Consider the following 6,396-nt stretch of genomic DNA (forward strand, 5'->3'; position numbering starts at 1 on the left):
TGTGTTGATGGTACCGATGTATATGCAGGAGTGCGAGGTATTACAGATGTGAGAAAGCAGCAGTGGCCAACTCTATGCCGGATGAGCTATGGCAGGCATTAGCATACATTTGCAGCTGCGTTCCGTGTGAATTTTGCAGCTGCTTACGCAATAGCAGTCTTAACTGAATTAGGCCCTAAGTTTGAACTTGGTGGTGGGAATGATGGTACAGGTGCACCTGGACAAAAGAAGTTGAGCAGAAGGTGTTGCAGAGCTGCTTACTCTCACCGGTAAACTGGTCACCACATGTGCCTGGAAAAAGAAATAGAAAGGTACCTGAGTGTTCCAAGTAAAGCTGGCATAAGGTGAGCAAAATCTGTCATGTGGGGAGTCCAAGCGTGTGCTGCTGAATGCTGTCCTGCCTGTATACAGCGGGAACGTGCGGGTCTGAGATGCGCATTTCACAGCTGCTTCCTCAGTCATGTGGTGACCAGTTTACCGGTGAGAGTAAGTAGCTCTGCAACACCCATTTGGCAGAGAGCGATACTCACCCTGTATATGTCACAGTGCAGCCAGAACTAATTTTCTTCTCATCACTGTATATGAATCTGTGCTTCTCACTACTCACCACTACCTTAGTGGCATGTGATCAGCAGCAGCACCAGTTTCGATTCCATACTGTGTTATTTTAAAACTGTTATTATTTTTTTATCTTATCTTCTTATGGGCACTCTCATCAGAGTCTGGTTTGAATAGGCTCCTGCACTATTTCATACCAGGCCCCTTTTCCTAACTGGGCCTGACAGCAGATGCTCAACACACTCATTCTCCCCCCTGGGTGAGCCTAACAGCACGCTCACATGCCATTCACTGTCATTACATAATGACATGCAGCAGCTGCTGTTCTGATACCTGATAAAGGGAGTAGTCTATTTTATATCTCTCCTTTTCTTCTATCCAACTATTTTTCACTGGTACCTGTAGTTATTTGTATATATGGCAATTGGTTGATGTACATGTGTTCATTAAAGCTTACTCATCCGTGTATTTTGGGCTATCACTATACATGTGTAAAATGTTTTTTTCCCATAATGCAAAATATATGAACACTGGGAGTTCCCACCATATATTTATATGATATTTCTACTATCTATAGAATCAAAAAAATGTTTGTGTCTGCTGATGTATTTATTGGTCACTGTACCTCAATTAATTCTCTTCAACAGTGATTGCATTATGACAACTGTATCACTCTCATATGGATTGAATTTATTTATGTGCTCACGCATGTACTAATTAGTCACTGTACTCCTATACTGATTCAATTATCAATCAGTCCTGGTACTGCGTTAATTATATCACCTTGTTTTTTACCAAGGGAGGTGTACTCAGAGATCTAATTTGATGATCTCATCATTTGTTCTCACCCTCCGATGACACCTGTTTAATATTTCACTTTACTTTCTAAATCAGTGATATTAATATATTTTTTCTATGATTGTTTGTTTTGTCTTGTTTTGTTTATTGTCATTTATATGGTTATGTTGGGAGTTGGGACCTATACCACTAACTTGGCAGATATGATCTTTTAATGTATATTTATTAAAGGTTATTTATTAATTATTAACTGATTTGTAAATTACAACAGAGTGACCCCAAACAGAGAGTTCTTTTTTCTTTTTTTCTCTGCTGAGTTTATTAAGCTGCAGGAAGACATCATAAGAACATTCTGGGAGGTGTTGGCACAGATCACAACAGGAACATGTACATCAAAACCGAGCTGGAAGTTAGCACAGCCTTGAGGTGAGATATAGCAGCAGCATGGCATTCAACCTTGTTATGCAAAAGCTGGCAGAGCAGCTGTGACCTCACTGTAGTGTGGCAGAAATTTTGAGAGGTTGATCATACCCAAAAAATTCTACTTATTTGTGGTAGTAGGCATGTGTTTTGGCAGGATCTGGCTTAACACCCTTTGAATTTAGGAGATAACCAACATATGGGACCTTAGTTATTCTGAAACTACACTTGTCAGGGTTTAACTGCTGTAACACAGGGGTGCAGAAATGAGGACTCAATACAGGCAGCTACTCGGTAAAGCTGTGTCTTTAATGGCAGTAGCCACTGCACTTTAGCATGCATAGGCTTAGGCCTGGACACACAGGCATATAACACAAATAAATGTCCCAGCACTCCCAGTGCTTAATAGTCAGTCCCTGGCACTACAACACTGGCCTACTAAATTGGCCACTAGTCAGCATCAGTGCCCAGAGCAGTGGGTGTATGAGAGTTTTAAAATCTTCCTGTTCCTGAGTGATGAACTGCATCTGGGTCTGTGTAACTGTGAAAATCCGGAGTTCCAAATCTCCCTTGCTGCAAACTGGACAGGCTTCACTCTAGACTCCCTTGGAGGGAGCTGATCCCACAGGAATGTGGGCAATTCAGGTGAGAGAGCACCCCTCTCACCACACAGCATGTTGATTTCACAGATTCTTCGAAGAACCTTACAGAGGCGCATGTCGTGTTCTTCCTTGGTGCGGCATATAAATGATAATGTCATCCACATTGATCTCACAAGGGTATCACTTAAAGAGATGCTCCATGCAGCTTTGGAATACTTCACTGCCAATGCATATGCTCTAGGGCAGTGGTTCTCAAACTCGGTCCTCAGGACCCCACACAGCTCACGTTTTCCAGGTCATCCAGTAGGTGCACAGGTGTATTCATTACTCACTGACACATTTTAAAAGATTCACAAGTGGTGCTAATTATTTCACTTGTGATTCTGTGAGGAGACCTGGAAAATAATCTCTGTTTGGGGTCCTGAGGACCGTGTTTGAGAACCTGTGTTGTAGGGCATTCAGAGGAAGACGTACCTGCCCACAGGTGTCATGAACCTGGGGAGCATGGATAATTCCTTGACCAATGTGATCTACCAGAATCCACATTTGGCATCCAGAGTAGCAAATATCTTTACATTTGGCATATCAGCTATTACTTGTTCCACAGGGAGTGATGTGGTTTCATCAGATTGTTCAGATGCACAGGGTTAATGCATATTCCCATATTTTTTTATTGCGTCAACTATAGCCAACAACCACAGGGTTAACTTCTACCTCTGGAGCAATGACACCCAATGCTGTTACGCAGCTATCAGTTTGTCCTTTATGCCCAGAGGCACATGTCTGGGAGTACATACTGTGGGAGAAATGCATGTGATAGGTGAATGGGAGTTTCCCAATAGAATTTCAATTTAACAGATCAGCAAAGTCTTTTAATTTTGGAACATCCTGTTAAATGACATACACATCAGCACTTACAGTTATCAACCCCAGTTTTATGCTGTCCTGGAAACCTAAGAGCAGTTTAACATTACTGTCTACTATATGAAACTGCAGTTTGTGGATTGCAGCGTGGCCGTACCCATGGTCTTAATTACTTAGCCACCACAAGCAATTAGATTCACAGTGTGAGAACAGGGAATAGATGTTTGGGGTTTTTGCGCTTGAGAGTTCATGTGACATGACATTACACTTGGCGTCAGTGGCGGGCTGGGCCGGGGGGCAGGGTGCCATGTGCCCCCCGGGCCACTCTATTAGCAAGCATCGTGGGCCGCCCACCTCCTCCTTGCAAAGGACTGTGGAGGTGGACCAGTGTGCAGCTCAGCTATAGCCCACCCCTGGTAGGATATGTGACTGATAAATAGGCAGGGCCATTGAAAGTCCACCCTTGGCTACACCCTGAGTATGAAAGGAACTGGAGGGAAAAATGGTAATGTCTAAATCCCCTTCACCGAGAGGACCCTGACGTCATCAGCCAGTGTCCAGCGTCATTCCCTGCCATTCAAGTGGGCATAGAGGGGGAATATAACCATGTGGCGAGCGTAGCGAGCCACCGTGCCCGAAGCGTGGCGAGCGGACAACAAACTTGTGTAAGTGGGGACAAAGTACTTCTGTAGCTGGCTGTCATGGGCAGGAACTGCACTTCCGCCCTCACTCACGTCACTTCCAGGTCCCTAGCGCGAAGGGGAAATACAGCCTACCAGGGAAAAATAAGGGGAAGAGGAGCTGAAGGAAAGAAGGAGAAGAACCCAGTTAAAAGAAAAGAAAGTGGAGAGAGAGAAAAGCAGAAAAAATCAAAGAAGAAATAAAGGTAAGTGTATGTTTAGTATGGATTTTATACTCTTATTTTTTCTTTTGGCAAAAAAAATATGGTGGGAGGGAGTTCCTGTATGTAATATTTCTCTCTCTACACTGACCTTTGGGGAATATGTACAAGGTGCTGCTAAGTGACAAATGCGCTTTAACCAGCGCTATTTTACTCTTATACTTATGTATGTTAGCAGCGCTGTTTAAAATAGCGCCTTGCGACCGGGTTTGAATCATGCCCTAAATTCACACACAAACATTGGATCCACACTAAGGGCCTGATTCAGACCTGGTAGCTAAGCTGTGAACGCTCGCTAGGGGCGATTATCGCACATCTGCGCATGCGTATGGTCCAAGTACGCATGCGCGAACCAGTCACTGCCGCCTGGAATCGTGCGCTTGTAGTACACAGAGTGGACGCTACTTTGAGTGACAGATAGCGCCGTTTGTGGGTGGTGACAGGGCAAGGTGCTTGTGAACGGGGGAGTGGATGTGCGAACGCAGACGTGTCTGAGTGTCAAAACGGAGTTTAATGGGTGTGCATAATTAGCAAAGTAGCCTCATTGAACACGTCACTTGGTTGTATTTTTGCCTGAACTGATCGCACTGCTTGCAGTGGAGTAGGGGCTACCTCAAGTGCTGCGTGCAGCTCCGATGGGTCTCGATATTACCGATTAATCACACACTTCCTGGAGATAACGTGGGCTAAGAGAGAAAGGTGGGTGGCTTTATACTCCTGCGTAAGACAGAGGGCGTCCTTAAGCAAGACAGTGCGATCGCGGGATTTGCATACCCGTCCCTTTTTGGCAGCGAGCGAGCGCAGCTTAACGACCAGGTCTGAATCAGGCCCTAAATTCACATACAAAGCAGGACCCACACAAAAAGATGGATCTTTGCCAGAAGGGAAGATTGCCAAATAGCCGGCTCCTTCGTGCGTATGCGTGATACCCGCTATGACCGACAGCGCCGTCGTAGCGGGTCTCTTTCCAAAGGGGGTGAGCTGTCGATGGTGATTGACAGCTCGCCCCGTTTGGAAGGCGGGCCGGGGGGGTGGCAACCCAAACGGAGGCGTTCCCATGGGAACGCCTACCGTTTGGGGGAGGCCCCACTGACATCACTAGTGATGTCAGTGGAGAGCTTCCGGCTCTGACAGAGCCAGAAGCTCTCCGGGGCTTACGACAAGTGAGACCCTACCCTAGGTTCTCGTCGTAAGCCCAGTTTCTGAGCGACCGCTTGCATCCTCCGACCGCCTCTGGATGAGGCCCTTAGTGTGGATACAGATTTTTCTGTGACTTTAGTATGGATCCAGAAGGATCTGAATTTTACTCACAACCGGTATTTTTATATATATATATATATATATATATATATATATAATATATATATATATATATATATATATCTATAGTACTTAATAGTACACAGTAGCAGCACCTTATTTTATAGCTAGTTCCAGGCACAGGAAGATATTAGTGAAATCATTACAGAAATTAATAAGTGTCTCGAGGCTTGTCCAGAGTATGGAAGCTACAATAGCTCTTGTAATAACTTCTAACTTCATCCCTTTATATGGTAACAAGTATCAGGAATTTCATATTACATTTATACAATTATGTTTCAATTGGATTAAGAATGCTTGCAAATACAGAGTTACGTGAATGCCAGTACCTTTTTCATAAAGCACGGCCCACAACCATTACATATTTTTTTAGAATCATCTATTTGATTGTATATTGAAAATACAAATGAACTTTTTTTAACACAAAGTTCATTACTCTCCCCAAAAGGTACATTAATAAGGCAATATTTATTTTTAGGCTTCTAGAATGACTGTTAAAGAGTTCCCTAATTTGTACAGTTCTCCGACTCTATTACATTGGCCGAGTTTAAAAAGTGGTGTGAGAGATTACTGCTAATCTTTCACATTTTCTAACCTCTCACCCTATTACATTTGGCCCATAATGTTCATTTTAATGTATGAATCTTTTTTTTGTGGATCGTTTAATTAATTTGAATGTAATCTTGTGGCCTATTGCATTACATTTATACATACATACATACATGTCCAGAAATATAACTAACTGTGTTATCAGTATATATTCCCTCCTTTCCAGATATCACATAATTTCCCTATTCTTCTCTCAAACTATGTTGTCTATACAGCATATTATTCCCTAACACTTGTTTCTAAAGACTGCTAAATCCCCCTCCCACCACATTTTAACCCTTCCTCCCTTCCTCTCACAGAGACCTTGCCCCTCCTCATTCTGTA

Source organism: Taudactylus pleione, unplaced genomic scaffold, assembly GCF_031769625.1.
Source record: "Taudactylus pleione unplaced genomic scaffold, aTauple2 ptg000095l, whole genome shotgun sequence".
Classification (NCBI taxonomy): Eukaryota; Metazoa; Chordata; class Amphibia; order Anura; family Myobatrachidae; genus Taudactylus; species Taudactylus pleione.